The sequence below is a fragment of the Myodes glareolus genome, chromosome 18 (assembly GCF_982192425.1).
Source record: "Myodes glareolus chromosome 18, mMyoGla1.1, whole genome shotgun sequence".
NCBI classification, from domain to species: Eukaryota; Metazoa; Chordata; class Mammalia; order Rodentia; family Cricetidae; genus Myodes; species Myodes glareolus.
This window is the reverse complement of record NC_142043.1, coordinates 43,728,236-43,745,550: the sequence shown is the minus strand read 5'-3', so window position 1 is coordinate 43,745,550 and position 17,315 is coordinate 43,728,236.

The window sequence follows — 17,315 nt, the reverse complement described above, 5'->3', positions numbered from 1 at the left end:
AGATAACAAACTCTGGAAATGGTTCTGTAACCTCCACATGGATGCTATGGCACATGTGTCCCCACACATAAATTCACATACACATGGAATAAAATGTAAAAGAAGAGGAGGAGGAGAAGAATCAAACTAAAATTTACAAATTACAATCCATTAATATCTTGGTTTATTTCTTGCTTTTATCAGAGCATTTGCATTTTTGTTTTAAACTTTTCTTTTTATATGGAAACTTGTACTGAAACCACTGTTCCCCCCATTGTGACTACAACCCCTGAGATCCATGGTGAAAATATCAATGTAGGTATTAAGTAGAGACATCTTTACCCACCCCTGTGAGTCCTTTCAACCCCTCTTTGTCATCCACCCTCCCAACTTTAGGACTTTAGCCAGTGTCTAGTTCCAGACTTCCTAAAATAATTTTGAAACATGAGTCCAGTTATTCCATAAGGAACAAATTTATGACTACAAAACAATTTCTTCCACAAGTACTTCTTATGTGGCCACGTAATGCTGATCATTCTGAGTCTAGATTAAATGCATTCCATCTTTTGGAAGTGTTATTTATGATGAGCAGTGTTTAAAATGGGATATGTAATTCATTTGTAGTTACTTATTGAAAGTGATGTTATTAGACTGATGTTTTAATGAACATTTTTAAGCATGTAATCTTGAGTTAATGATGGAGGAGGGTTAACTGTCTATGTGTTACTTTCATTGGTTAATAAAGACACTGCCTTGGCCTTTTTGATAGGACAGCAGCTTAGATAGGTGGAGTAGACAGAACAGAATGCTAGGAGGAAGAAGGCAGTGAGGCAGTCGCCATGACTCTCCTCTCCGAGACAGCTGCAGGTTAGAATCCTCCTGGTAAGCCACCACCTCGTGGTGCTACACAGATTATTAGAAATGGGTTAGATCAATATGTAAGAGTTAGCTAATAAGAGGCTACAGATAATGGGCCAAGCAGTGTTTAAAAGAATACAATTTCTGTGTTGTTATTTCGGGGGTAAAGCTAGCCGGGCGGGCGGCGGGAAGCGGCCCGCCGCTCCTTTTGCAAGTTAAGATTTTTTTTTTCTGCTAGTGAACATGATTGCAGTCTTTTTTGCTATTGCTTATACTTTCATTTTTTTTCTCTTAAAGCATGTGAACTGTTTATTTCTGGATTTTAAAAATTGTTTTTATAAAGAAAGAAAACAAACTATCTTTTTAAATTTTGCATATCAATACCAGTTCCCACTCCTTCCCCTCCTCCCGTTCTCCCCACCTATGTCCACATCCCACCCCACTTTCACTCTAAAGACAGTATAAAGCACATTGCTTTGCGGAAGGTCCGATGCCCTCCCTACTATATCTAGGCTGAGCGAGGTACCCATCCAAAGAAAATAGGTTCCCAGAAGGCCAATACAAGCAGTAGAGATAAATTCTGGCACCATTGCCAGTGTACCCACATTCTGCCCAGTCATACAACTGTTACCCACGTTCAGAAAGACTAGTTTGAATCTATGCTACTTTTTTCCCTGTCTGACTAGAGTTGGTGAGCTCCCATTAGCTCAGGTAAGCTATTTAAGTGGGTGTACTCATCATGGTCTCAAGCTCTTTGCTCAAATTCTCACTCCTCCCACTCTTCAATTGGACTTTGGGAGCTCAGTCCAGTGCTCTAATGCGGGTCTCTGCCTCTGTTTCCATCACTTGCTGGATGAAGTTTCTATGATGATATTTAAGATATTCATCAGTCTGACTACAGGGCAAGGCCAGTTTGGGCACCCTTTCCTCTATTGCTTAGGGTTTTAATTGAAGTCATCCTTGTGGATTCCTGGGAATTTCTCTAGTGCCTGGTTTCTTGCTAGCCCCATAATGGCGTCCTCAACCAAAATATTTCTTTCCTTGCTCTCATCTCTGTCCTTCCTCCATCTCGACTATCCCATTCCCTCAAGTTCTCCTTCCCTTCTCCTTCCACTATCCCTACTCTCCCCAGCCCCATGCTCCCAATTTTGTCAGGGTATTTTGTCTATTTCCCTTTTCCAGATGAATCTATGAATGTTTTTCTTAGGGTTCACCTTGTTACTTAGCTTCTCTAGGATCATGAACCATAGGCTCAATATCCTTTGTTTATTAGATAGTGTTATGATCTGTCCTGTCACCTGGGTACCCTGTCCCCTTAAGAGACAAGCCCCTCCCACTTCTGCTGAGGCAAGGAGATCTTCCACCTCCTCCAGCCTGCACTCTCTCTCTTTCTGTCCATCTTCTGAAGAAATGGCTGCTACCCCCTCTTCCTCTACCCCCTCTTCCTCCCCCCATCCCTTTCCCCCTTCCCCTTTCTTTCCATAACCCACTACATAAAACTCTCTACCCAAAATCTCTCTGCATGGCGTACCTGTCTGTCGCTCACCAAACACTGTCTCCCACCCGCCTGAGATCCACTGAAGCCTTGGATGGTGGAACTGGCTGATTTTTGTGGCCTGCCCCCGTGCTTGGGGTGACCTGTTGTGGCCCCGCCGAGGCCTCTGGGTGACCCGCAGCTCGGCCTCTCATGGAAGCGGCTGCCCCTTGTGGGACTGCCATGGACCCTCGTGTAATCAGCTGGTCCTTGTGGGACCGCCATCATCAGCCAACCCCCACCAATATCTTTAAAAGAATAACAGCCAGTATCCACTTATGAGTGAGTACATACCATGTTCATCTTTCTGAGTCTGGATTATCTCACTCAGGATGGTGTTTTCTAGTTCCATCCATTTGCATGCAAATTTCAAGATGTCATTGGTTTTTTTTCCCACTGTGTTGTACTCTAATGTGTAAATGTGCCACATTTTCTTTATTCATTCTTTAGTTGAGGGGCATCTATGTTATTTTCAAGGTCTGGTTATTACAAATAATGCTGATATGGACATAGTTGGAAAAATATTTTTGTAGTAGGTTTGAGTATCTTTTGGGTATGTGCCCAAGAGTGGTATTGCTGGATCCTGAGGTAGGTTGATTCCCAATTTTCTCAAAAATACTGATTTCCAGAGTCGTTGTACAAGTTTGCATTCTCACCAGCAATGGAAGAGAGTTACCCTTACTTCCTACCCTCTCCAGCATAACCTATCATTGGTATTTTTGATCTTAGGAATTCTGACTGGTGTAAAATGGTATCTCAGAGTTGTTTTGATTTGCCTTTCCCTGACGGCTAAGGATGTTGAACATTTCCTTAAGTGTCTTTCAACCATTTGAGATTCTTCTGTTGAGAATTTTGTTTAGTTTTGTACCCATTTTTTTCAATTTGGCTATTTGGAATTTTGATGTCTAATTTCTTGAGTTCTTTATATATTTTGGAAACCAGTCCTCTGTCTAATTGGGATTAGTGGAGATCTTTTTCCGTTCAGTAGGTTACCTTTTTGTCTTTTTTACTTTGTCCTTTGCTTTACAGAAGCTTCTCAGTTTCAGGAGGTCTTGTTTATTTATTGTTGCTCTAGTTGTCTGTGCTACTGGTGTTATATTTAGGAAATAGTCTCCTATGCCCATGCATTGAAGACTTTCCACTTTCTCTTCTATCAGGTTCAGTGTGATCAGATTTATAATGAGGTCTTTAAGCCATTTGGACTTGAGTTTTGTGTGTGGGAATAGATATGGATCGATTTTCCTTCTTGATATCCAGTTATGCAAGCACCATTTGTTGAAAATTCTTTCCTTTTTCTCAAAAATCAGGAATTCATAGGTGTATGGATTAATATCCAGGTCTTTGATCCAATTCCAAGGTCAACCTTTCTATTTTTAATACAATACCAAGCTGTTTTCATTACTGAAGCTCTGTAATAGAGCTTGATGTAAAGAATGGTGATGCCTCCAGAAGTTCCTTTATTGTACAGGATTGTTTTGACTATCTATCCCTGGTTTTTAATTTTTTCACATTAAGTTGATTATTGTTCTTTCAAGGTCTGTGAATAATTGTGTTGGGATTTTGATGGAGATTGCATTGAATCTATAGATTGCTTTTGGTAGGATTTCCATTTTTATTATGTTGATCCTACCTCTCCAAGAACATGGGAGATCTTTCCATTTTCTGATTACTCTTTTAATTTCTTTCCTCAAAGACATCAAGTTCTTGTCTAATAGGTCTTTCACTTCTTTGGTTAGTGTTACCCCAAGATATTTCATGTTATTTGTGGCTATTGTGAAGGGGTGATGTTTCCTTGATTTATTTCAGCCCCTTTATCATTTGTATATAGGAGAACTACTGATTTTTTTTTTAGTTGATCTTGTACCCTGCTACATATTAATCAGTTGTAGAAGTTACCTATTAGAGTGTTAGGGGTCACTTGTGTATACTATCATATAATCTGTAAATAACGAAAGTTTGACTTCTTTCTTTCCAATTTGAATCCCCTTGATCTCCTTTGTTGTCTAATTTCTCTAACTATAACTTCAAGAACTATGTTGAATAGATATGGAGAGAGTGGACAGCCTTGTCTTGTTACTGATTTTAGTGGAATCTCCCATTTAATTTGAGGATGGTTGTCGACTTGCTGTATTTTGCTTCTATTATATTTAGATATGTTTCTTGTATCTCTGACCTTTATCATGAAGCGGTGTTGAATTTTGTCAAATTGTTTTTCAGCATTTAATGAGATGATCATATGTTTTTCCTTTCAGTTTATTTATATGGTGGATTACATTGATAGATTTTCATATCTCTGGGTAAAGCTGACTTGATAATGCTGGATGATTTTTTTTTGATGTGTTCTTTGGTTTGGTTTGCCAGTATTTTATTCAATATTTTTCTATCTATGCTCATGGGTGAGATTTGGCTGTAATTCTCTTTCTTGGTTGAGTCTTTGTGTGGTGTTTCAGGTAACCGTAATTTCATAAAAAGAGTTTGGCAATGGGCCTTCTGTTTCTATTATGTGAAACACTTTGAAGAGTATGGGTATTTGCTCTTCTTTGAATTTCTGGTAGAATTATGCACTGAAACCATCCAGCCCTGAGGTTTTTTGTTGTTGTTGTTTTGTTTTTTTGTTTCTGTTTTTGTTTTGTTTTGTTTTTTCGGTTGGGAGGTTTTTCATGACAGCTTTTATTTCCTTGCAGGTTATACGTCTTTTTAAATTGTCCAGCTAGGCTTGATTTAATTTTGTTATGTGGTATCTATCCAGAACATTGTCCATTTCTTTTACATTTTCCAATTTTGTGGAGTACAGATTTTTGTAGTATGACCTAATGATTCTCTGGATTTCCACAGTGTCTGTTGTTATGTCCTGCTTTTCATTTCTGATTTTGTTAATTTGGATGTTCTCTCTCTGCCTTCTGTTGAGTTTGGTTAAGGATTTGTCTATCTTGTTGATTTTCTCAAAGAACCAGCTTTTTGTTTTATTGATTCTTTGTATTGTTTTCTTTGTTTCTATTTTGTTGATTTCAGCCCTCAATTGATTATTTCCTGTCTTCTACTCCTGCTGGGTGAGTCTGCTTCTGTTTTTTCTAGAGCTTTCATGTGTGACGTTAAGTCACTTGTGCGAGCTTTCTCTACTTTCTTTATATAGGCACTTAGTGCTATGAACTTTCCTCTTAGCACTGCTGTCATAGTGTCCCATAGGTTTGCGTATGTTGTGTCTTTATTTTCGTTGGATTCTGGAAATTTTTAATTTCTTTATTTCTTCCTTGACCCAGGGGTAATTCAATACAGCACTGTTTAGTTTCCATTTGTTTATGGGTTTTCTGAAATTAGTGTTGCTGTTGAATTTTAATTTTAAACCATAGTGATCCAACAAGATACAGGGGTTACTACTTTGGGTTTTTTGTTTTGTTTTGTTTTGTTTTTTGTGTTTTTTTTTTTTTTGCATCTTTTGAGATTTTCTTTGTTACCGAGTATGTGGTAAGTTTTAGAGAAGATGTCATGAAATGCTGACAAGAAGGTATATTCTTTTGTGTTTGGATGGAGTGTTCTGTACATGTCTGCTAATTCCATTTGAGTCATGATATCTGTTATATCGCTTATCTGTCTTTGAGATTTCTGTCTGGTTGACCTGTCCATTAGGGAGAGTGTGGTGTTGAAGTGTCCTACTATTAGTGTGTGGGGTTTGATGTGAGATTTAAGCTTTGGTAATGTTTCTTTTACACATGTGGGTGCCCTTTTATTAGGGACATAGGTGTTAAGGATTGAGACTTCATCTTGATGAATTGTTCCTGTTATGAGCATAAAGTGTCCTTCTTCATATCTTTTGATTGATTTTAGTTTGAAGTTTATTTTGTTAGATACTAGAATAGCTACACTTACTTGTTTCTTATGTCCATTTGACTGGAAAATCTTTTACCAACCCTTGACTCTGAGGTAATGTCTGTCTTTGAGGTTGAGGTATATATTTTATATACAGCAGAAGGATGGATCCTGCTTTTGTATCCATTCTCTTAGCCTATGTCTTTTAATAGGTGAATTGAGTCCACTGATATTAAGCAATATTAATGACCAGTGATTGTTAATTCCTGTTATTTTTCAGTGTTAATGTGTGTTTCCCTTCTTTGGATTTTGTTGGTGTGAAGTTATCTGTTACCTGTGTTTTTGTGGATGCAGGAACCTTCTTTGGGTTCAGATTTTTCATCTAGTACTTTCTGTAGGGCTAGATTTGTGAATAGGTATTGTTTAAATCTGGTTTTGTCATGGAATATCTTGTTTTCTCCATCGATGGTAATTGAAAACTTAGCTGGGTATAGTAGTCTGGACCTGCATTCATGGTCTCTTAGTGTCTATAGCATATAGCATATAGCCAGGACCTTCTAGCTTCATGTTTTCCATTGAGAAATCATGTGCAATTCTGATAGGTCTATCTTTACATGTTACTTGATCTTTTTCCTTTGCAGCTCTTAATATTCTTTCTTCATTCTGTATGTTTTGTATTTTGATTATTATATGACGAAGGAACTTTTTTTTTTTTGATCCAGTCTATTTGGTGTTCTGTAAGCTTCTTATACCTTCATAGGGAAACCCTTCTTTAGGTTGAGAAACTTTTCTTCTATGATTTTGTGGAATATATTTTCTGTGCCTTTGAGCCAGAGTTCTTCTCCTTTTTCTATTCCTATTATTCTTAGGTTTGCTCTTTTCATGGTGTCCCAGATTTCCTGGATGTTTTGTGTTAAGAATTTGTTGCATTTAATGTTTCAACCCCTGAGATCCCCTCTTTCATCTTTTGTGTTCTGTTGGTTATGCTTGCATATGTAGTCCCTGTTTGTTTACACAGATTTTCCATATCCAAAATTCCCTCAGTTTGTCTTTGCTTTATTGTCTTTATTTCAGACTTCAAGTCTTGAACTGTTTGCTTCACCTGTTTTTTTTTCTTGGTTTTCATGGGTTTCTTTGAGAGATTTATTAATTTCCTCCAATATTTTATTTGTCTTTTCTTCCATTTCTTTAAGAGAATATAGCTTATACTTTCATTGAAAAGTTTGTCTTTTACCCAAAAGATAACTCGGAGAGTCGGAATTTCTTTTTTGGTGGTGTGCTATTGTAAAGTACCAATTCTCTTCTAGGAAGAACTTCTTGGTGACAGAGCATGAGGACATGTGCTCTGACTCTTCTGTATGTGATTAGACTTAAAGAACTTATTGATAAATCATATCAACTCAAAAGACGAACTTGTGTGACTTTAAATCCAGGCCATTTCATCTCTGTCTTAGTTAAGTGTCTATTGCTATGATACAAAATCATGACCAGAACAACTTGGGTAGGAAAGGGTTTCTTTCATCTTATGCTTCCAGGTAACCTGTCACTGGGGTAAGTTCTGGCAGAAAATCAAGCATGGCAGGAACCTGGAGGGAGGAACTAAAGCAGAAGCCATGGAAGAACACAGCTTACTGGCTTACTCCTTACAGCAAACTCAGTCTGCTTTCTTATAGGATCCAGGACCTCCAGCCCAGAGATGACACCACCCCCAACAACTCATGGACTGGACCCAGCCACACAAATAATTAATTAAGAAACAGTCTTTCCTAGAAATGGCTGCATAAAGAAAACTGGAATAACAGGAATATCAATAAACTTATTAATATGGGAGGTGGGACATTTCATGGAGATTCGCCCTTACACAAAGAACTACAGGTAACTAATCACTGCTGGGAGAGGAAAGTTAGCCTTTCCAGGTACAACCCTCCATACTCATTGTTCAGTGCACAACAGTTAGCTCTGAAATCGTACACACATAAACAACAAATGGGCTTATTAGGTTATACACATATATGTATATGATATATATATACACACATAGATCATATATGTATACACAGACACATATAAATATATACTTATACTCTGTCTAAATGATATATATTTATATATAATGCAAATTAACATACATAAGCTTTTAATCTAAAAAAGGAGGCTAATAACCTGAGGGGATCATGGGAAGGGCTCAAGGGATTTGGCTGGAGATAAGAAAGAAAGGTGTGTAGTGACAAAATTCTATTTTAATGAAAACCCAGCAGAATTTAACTTCCCCTAAACTTAGGAATTAACCAGTGTTATAATCAGCCAAAGGGTGTTTATTCAATTAAAATATCGTACTACAATAGGAAAAAAAGGAAAAGAAAATATCCTACAGACTCACCTTCAGGCAATCTGATAAAGACATTTTCTCAATTGAGTTTCCTCTTCAAAGATAATTCTAGCTTGGTCATATTGCCCAGGACCAGCCAGGATACTTCCTAACAACAATTCATAAAGGAAAACAAACTGTCAGATGGTGGTATTTCCCTTTGAAATTAAATAGAACTACATGTTTATATCAAAATTCTTCCTGTTCATAAAATATTAATTAAATTCAAGCTGTGTAGAAAGCATGTTATTTTTGGCTTTTTGATATTTAAGAAACTTAGTAAAATTTAGCAAGTACTTTTACTTCCTTTGAACGCTCCTCTTCATTACCAGCTTCCATGTTTATACTCACTGTTACTAATGTTTTGTCTCTCTTGATTTCTCTACCTTTAACCCCTACATTCTTAAGGACAGGAGACTATTCCAGTCTAGCGTAAGACCTCAGTCCCTCCTTTGAATGCCTTTATTTCCCACTAAGCAATTAATCACCACACACTCCACACTGCATAACAACTGCTTTAAGCGTTGTTCCTTGGGCTGTGTTCTCATGCACTATTTTCTCTGGTTTTGACAGGCTGGGGTGACATCTTCACATTGTTACTTACTAGTCAGTTAACACTCACCCAGCTATGAATCTTACGAAGTCATTATTTTATTATCTGTGAAATGGACGTGATGATGCTTCTTACTTTGTTGTCATTCTGTAGAGTGTAAGGCTAACTACTCTCTCTTCACATGTGTGTATGATAAAGTTGTTCGTTGTTTTTGATAATGTAATAAAATAAAGGCAGTTTCCTCCAACATTTTCCTAATGAATTGCTTAGGAGCAAAGACCATTTCTTGTCCAACACATGGTCCTGTAGCAAGTGATCCGTAAATCTTCAATTTTTTTTTTTTTTTTTTTTGCTAAGTGAGTTATTCAATGGACATCTTAGGAGTTTCCACCTTTTGGGAATATGTAGATGAATGAGAAGAACATTAAGAAATGAAATTGACCAGACACAGAAAACAAAATAATTCATGGTCCCAGTTATATGCTAAATGACAAAAACGTCAAAGACACAGCAGCAGAGTTAGGACAGTGGTTATGTAGGTTGCAATGAGTTGGGGATGGGGAGATGTAATGGAAAGAGAACTGAGTTGTGGTTAGGAGGACTACAGAGTTAACAGATTGTATCCCATATGGCAAGGTGCAAGATAGTAGATTCTAGGAACCTTTTTCACTAAAAGTAAAGTGAAGCAATAAATTATGATCTAATCCATTGATTTGGTAGACTAATAATCATTTCACTATGCTTATGTTGTGGATCTCAAATAAATAATAATAATAAATCATAGCTACTATTGTTGATGTCATAGGATATTCTAAAATGCAAATTTTAATTTATACACAGCATATATGCAAGTATGTATAAGTACTGGTTGTGTATGTATTTTTTGTTAGTAAACACATCTCTGATTTCCCATCTCTTCCTCTGTTCCTGGAGGGTATCCAATATTTTACAATTATTGTGAATAGTTAATTCTTATAAAAATAAAAAGCAAAAACAAAATATTTTGAACAGGATGGAATACCTTTGTAGAAGATGACGGTTTTCAGTAGGAAAAAAAATGTCTAGGTTCCGTGCATAGTTAGTAGAGAGAATTGGAAATTATACAGTCGCTGCAATGACTGGAGCAGAAAATGTCTTATCTTTTTTCTTTCTTTTTTTCTTTCTTTCTTTTTTCTTTTTTCTTTTTTTTTTTTTTTAAGCAGTTATGGAACAAACACAGGCCATTACCCCAGCATCTGCGGCACCATGCTGGGTAATGCTAGGAAGCCTGAGAGCCAAAGCACTTTAAAACCAATGATTTGTGGCATCTCTCTTTCGGTTTGCTCTTCTCTACAGGCTGCATTTGCTGCTCCTGCATCTAAAAGAAGGGATTCTGGGAAATGGAGTTCACTTTCTCTCCGGCCCGACAAAGCTGCCTTGCAGTAGGCAGCGCAAATTCAAAGAATGTCTCTGGGGAAAGAAAAGAACATAGTGGCAAACTATCGTATTTGAGAGGAATGAGTTTCATCGTGGAACATGTTTTTGAGGGGAACTTGAAGGGAGCACAGAACACATCAGGCTTAATTGCTTCTGTAATCCGGATGGAAAAGATGGGAACCGAGCCTGCACAGCAGCCCCACTGCCTTGGCCCATCTGGTTGGAGCTGGTATTAGCCAGCCACTGAGGCTCCTTTGCTTACCCTCGCTGCCCTCAGAGGCCTGCAGGGTTCGCTGCTGCGAGAGCACCTGGTAGTGCAGGCTTTTGTGCCCCTGCTGACCCTCAGCTCAGCTCTTTCTAGTAATTTCCTATTTGTTGGGGCTGGGGTAGTGGGATACGGGTGGGGCAAGGTCACTTGCCTTTGTTTCTCCCAAATGTGCATAGTTTGTCAATCAGGAGAGGAGAGAGTAATCAAACAGTCATTTCTGTGACGTTTTCTATTATTTCTGGGTTGATCTCTCTCTCTCTCTCTCTCTCTCTCTCTCTCTCTCTCTCTCTCTCTCTCTCTCTCCCTCCCTCCCTCCCTCCCCCCCCTCTCTCTCTTTCTCCAGTGAGCTAAACATTGCCAACAGCTAGACAATGAGGAATGCAATTGAGTGCACGATGTCCCCTTCCGTGTTGGGGTTTGTTTTAGCTTGAGCTGACACAGGACTTATGAACGCTGTCACAACCACTGTGCGTTCATATGTGCAGACACTCTGTTGTGTCAAGAAGACAACATTTCTTAGTTATTATTCAGCACCCCCTGCTCTTACATTCTCTCTGCCTCCTTTTCTGCAATGGTTCCAGGGCCTTGTGAGAGGGAAGAATGTTTATGTTCCCTTTACGACTGAGTATTCTGTAGTCTTCTATTTTCTGCACCCTGCACAACTGTGGATCTTTAATCATACACTAATGAAAATAGAAGATTCCCAGATGAGGTATGAGAACAGCAGTGGTCTTTGGGTATAAGGACAAGTCATTTAATACTATGTCCATCTAGCAGAGTAGTAGTAGGTTCTGCCCTAGGTACTATGATATGCCTAGCCATAGGTTCTTGGCCCATAATGATTCCAGGTATGGATTTCATCTTGTGAACCTGGACTTAAATACAACCAGAAAGAGGCTGGTGATTCCCATCATGTTTGTGCCACTATTGTGCCAACTGACATGTCTTGCTAGGCCAGTCATTTAGGTAGCTGGCAGGGTTCACAGCTAAGTGTGATTGCGTTGTTTCTCCAGTAGCATGCCTACTGCCTTTCAGCACTATGAAAATTATCATGAAGGGATTAAACATCCATATCAATAACAACTAGATCTGTCATGTTATGTGATTCAAATAAGTGGTGTCTTCAATGAAAGCATCTTATTGTCAAGTTCTAGAGGGTAAGAAATAGCATTAGCAGTAGCCTATAATGTTTGGGAGTCTATGGTACCTCACAGGTCAACAAGCCCAACAAAGTTAACTTATTTCTGATACTGGGCTTTCTATTTGTTAGCTTCTGATGTCTAGTAAAGATATTGTTGCTTTGCTATACAGTTACTCCATTTTAACTCTTTACATTTGTCTATCATCATCTTTGATTATATATATATATATACATATACATATATATACATATATATATATATCAAAGTATGGGTCAATACATATAAAATATCTCAATGTGTGGAAGCATATATATATATATATATACATACACACACACACATACACACACCCATACTTTTATTAATGGTTTTTAGTGTTATCTCTTCCCATACTCCTTCATATGTTTGAAAATTATTTCACTGTGTGACTATTATATTACTTTATAGATACTTTGGTTGTTTCTATTATTTGACCATTTTCAATGGTGTTACTATGCATGAGCATTCATAAAGAAATATTTACTTGAGGAACTGGGGAGATGACTCAGTTGTAAAGTGTTTGCTATGTAAGCATGGTGTGGTGTTTTGGACAAAAGTCTCCCCCATAGGCTTCAGGAACCTGAAACAGAAATCATAGTAAGAACTGCTTGCTAGTTCACTCTGCCTGGTTCTCAGGGTCATGCTTAACTAATTTTCTTATATAATCCAGGACTACCTGCCTAGGAATGATGCTGCCTATAGTGGCTGTGCCCTTCCATATCAATGATCAAGCAAAAGGATCTCTCACAGACATGGCCATAGGGCAGTCCGATCTGGGCAATTTCTCAATCAGCGTTCCTTCTTTGCATGTGACTCTAGGTTGTGTCAAGTTAAAAATAAAAACTAACTACTTTACTCTATCTCAGAAACTGAGGTGGGAAATGATAAGCAAGATAGCCAATAATGACTTCTGTCTATATAGGCATACATGAGCACACACCTGCATACATACACATACAAAATACTTGTCTGGTTATCTGTTTTCTGTTCTTTTTATGTATACTTCATATGTTGGGTAAAATGATAATTTTACTTTTTTGAGAAACCCACAAATGACTTTGAAAAGTGACTACAACATTTTGCATTCCTACCCCAATACACCAGAGTTCCAGTTTTTCATTTCAGTTCTTAAAAGCATTTCTTATTTATCGTTAGTTTTTAGTATAACCACTTTATTGGACATCAAGTGTGCCTTATCATGATTTTCAATTTTAAAATTCTAATGCTGAAGATGCTGAGCATTTTGAGATTGCTTTCTACGTGGTCTAGCTTGAATTCAGGATTCCTATGTGTCGGTTTCCTGAGAACTATATGTTTAAAAGGGTGCACTACGTGCCTAACCTTGAACATCTTTCTCCATTCTCATTATCCATCTATTTATTTTCTTTATCAAGATGTCCACTTTACTATTTTGTCAATTTTTACATCATGTTGTCATTCTATAGTTGAGTTGTAAAAGTTTCATATGGATATTTACCAGATAATAAATCCTTACAAGTGATATGATTTGCAATTCCTTTCTCTTTCTTTTTTTTAAACCATTTTGTAAAACATCTTTCACCTTTTTTGGTGCACAAAAATGTTGATAAAATCAATTTATCTCTTTTTCTTTTCATTTTTCTCCTGTTTTTAATGCTATATGAACAATCTAGAGACAATTTAGAGTTGTAAAAGCTTCCACATACCTTTTTCTGAGAGTTTGTGGTTCTAGCTCCTGGATTTGGGCAACTGATCCATTTTTAGTTCATATTTATATGTGATATGCTATACATGCTTTTCTTCACATGGCTATATAATTGACTCAGTAGCATTTGTCAAAAGTCTGTTCTTTCTCCACTGAATGATCTCCATATCTTGCTCAAAACGACTTGTCAGTAATTGGGCTCTGGGATAGTTTCTGAACTCTTGATTCTGTCTTACCAGATTACATGTATGTTTTCCAAAACTTGCACACTAATTACCATTGCTTCGTAGAAATTTTAAATCATGAATTATGGTTTGCCAACTTTAATCTCTTTCTTCAAGATTATTTTAGCCATTTGGATGCCTTTATAATTTCCTTGGAATTTGAGATTTCAATTTCCTAGAAATTAAATTTGCAATTTTCTGGGAATTTGTATCTGTAAGTGGCCACTGGAATTTTAATTGGCTCTGTAGCTGATTTAGGGGTAGTCCTGGGATCTTAGGAAGATTGCCTTCCAATGGATGTCTTGCCATCCTTTAGGCATTTTTAAATTTCTGTAAACAATGTTTCAGAATTTTAGGTGTGTAGTTGTCCACTCTGTTGATTAAATTTATTTATAATTAATTTTTTCTTTGACTATTATAGTAAATACCATTTCCCTCCCTCCCCTCCCCCTCCCTCCCCCTCCCTCCTTCCCTCCCTCTCTCCCTCCCTCCCTCCCTCCCTCCCTCCCTCCCTCCCTCCCTCCCTCCCTCCCTCCCTCCCTCCCTCCTTTCTTTCTTTCTTTCTTTCTTTCTTTCTTTCTTTCTTTCTTTCTTTCTCTCTCTCCAAGACAGGTTTTCTATGTGAGCCCTGGCTGCCCTGAAACTCTGTGTGTAGACCAGGCTGGCCTCAAAGTCAAAGATTTACCTGCTTCTGCCTCCTGAGTGCTGGAATCAAAGATGTGCATCACTGTCTATCAACTAAATGCAACTTGTTTAAAGTTTGTTTGTTTGGTGAGTTGGTTGGTGGGTTGGTTTCAGATTCTTCCTTCCAAATGCACAAAGGAGCAATCAGCTCACACATGTGGATCATGTGTCCTGCTACTTTGTTGAATTCATTTCTTAATTCTAGGAGTTTCTTTTTGTGGGTTGTAAAGCATGTTCTAGCTGTAAGCAAATCTGCAAATATGAATGATACTGCTTTTCCCTTCACTATTCATATGCCTGTTAGTACTTTGGCTTGTGAAACGATGTTGGATAAAGGCCATTATCCCAGGGGAATGGTCTCCAGCATCGTTTCACATATCCCAGAGGAGCAATTTCCAGCATCATTTGACATGTTGCAGAACAACAGCCCCTAGCCTCTCCTGTTTTGTGATAATAGCTGTAGAATTTTGATGAATGTCTTTTTCCAGGCAGAGGACGTTCCTTTCTCTTCTCAATTCATTAAGTGAACTTATCATAAAGTGTTTTTTATTTTATTATCTTTTTTTTTTCTTTCCGTTGATATTATCACACATTTTCTCATTTATCCTGTAATGTGGCATGTGCTCTGGCTGATTTTTCCTGGATAGCAACACTTTTTCACTCATGAAGTGATTCCTACTTGGTCAAGTTTGTTAGCAGTTAGTTGGTTTTTTTTTAAAAAAATAAATTATCTATATAAATGCTGTTGGGCTCTGTCTGGGTTTTTCTTTAGCATTTGTTTTCCTGCCTGTGGTTTCAGGGTAGTGCTAAACTCAGAATAGCCTGGGACTATTCTTTCCTCTTCCACTTTTCAGATGACTTTTTCAGCTTCAGCTACTGTCATTCTACCTCAATTTGAGGGATTTTTCTTGTCTTAAGTAAACTGCCCTTCTACTCAGCATGTAAAAATGCCCGTCCAGATGCTATAGTTATAGATCCTAAATGCTCATTGTTCTTTCTCTAGTGTTAATTTCTGTGCAGAATTCCCATCTGCCATCTGCTTGTGCTTGATTCCTTTAAATCCTCTAACATGGTGGTTGTAAAGTCTGTCTGTAGTAGTCAACTTTATGATTCTAATACTATACAGGTTATACTAAAGAAAGCCCAACTTATGCTTATTTCTTAGAAGAATATTGGGATTGTACTTATTTACTAGGCAATTTCATTAATGACCCTTTGGCCATGTTAGGCATTCTTTATTCTAGGGATGAAATGGCAGTGTTTTGGGGGGTCTCAGTTATATGTTGAGTTGTTCACTGTGGTTAGTAGGATCTCTGGTTTTTTTCGCTGTCAATGGGAAGACATCTTTCTAATGAGAATTTGAGTCTCCTTACTAGTGAGTTGGCTTTAATACCTTGAAAGTGACAATAATTGCACATTTTCTAAGTGATATACATGCCCAATGTTTTGTATGCCATTAGGTACAGAGAAGGCATGTGTGTGACTTACATAGTTTCAGAAAAAGTGAGGAAGACATTTTGAGAAGCTTAAAATTGATTTATGTTTCAGCAATGTAGAATTCTAGGGCTGGTGTGAGAAATTCTTTTAGCACAGAAGTCTTGGATCAATCTACCATGTGTTGGTATTTTCCATCACATCCAGAGTCCCTACCTGCTGTCACTAGTCACCCAGGCACTAGTGCTTCTGGATGCCATGACTGCAGCCATCAGCGTTCAGGCAAACTGCCTGGCCACCCAGGGCTTTAAGCTCTATGACATCTATGCACAGCATGGTCACGTAATCTGTGTCTGGCATAGCTACATAAGCTGTTCTGCGCATGCGCTAGATAGCCTTTAAAAGTGAATGTGCCTGCTCTACTCCCCCCATCTCCTCACCGGGCTATTTTCAGACAGACTGTACACTTCCCTCTTTTCCCCTCCTTCTTCCTCTGTTAATAAAACTCTTAAAGTGGGGTCTTGAAAATACAACAACACAAAACTCTTAAAGTGGGTTTTGTTGTGTATTTTGTGATCTATTTTCATGCTCAGAAATATCACTATGTGTCTCCATGTTTCAAGTACCTGCTTCAGACTTTCAGCTACTTCAAAAGTTCATAATGGTTCATAAACAAGAACAAAATATAATTCAGATTCCACTGAGAAGCTGCAAGTTGCTCCAATAAAGACTTATTTCTTGAAAATTTGATGGTGATATTGAGGTTTCATTCTTCCTTTCTTAACATTGATCGCTTCATCTTTTTCCAAAGCCAATAGATTTTGGTTTCCAAAGCCAATGAACCTTGGATTTCAGGACAGTGGATGTTTCATTTCCTCCAACCTTTTTGGGGACATATTCTCAGGCTTCAGATACTGACATTCCTTCCATCCATTTCCCACTCTCCATTTTCCCTAGCTTATGCCAGTGACTCTAAAAAGCTTTAATCTAATTCAGTAACTCCAAAATAGATGACTTTTTCTGAGATTTCCCCTTTCGGACTCACACTACATAGTATATCTTTAATTCTGGCTGCTTACTAATGTCAGTAATCCGAGAACCTTCAGAAGACCTTCAGCTTCCTGTCCTATTTAATTCCCTTCTTCCCAATCTTGCTTCTTTATTCTGTTTCTGGTGTAGGTAAAGAGGTCTCTCATACACTGACTTGTGACTTGTCCAGCAGCGAGGACATTGTTTTCCTTCATTTGCATCCTGAATCTACACCACAATTCCAGTAGCCTCATACTCATCAGGCAGGATCAGCTCTTATTTAATCTTGTCTTCAC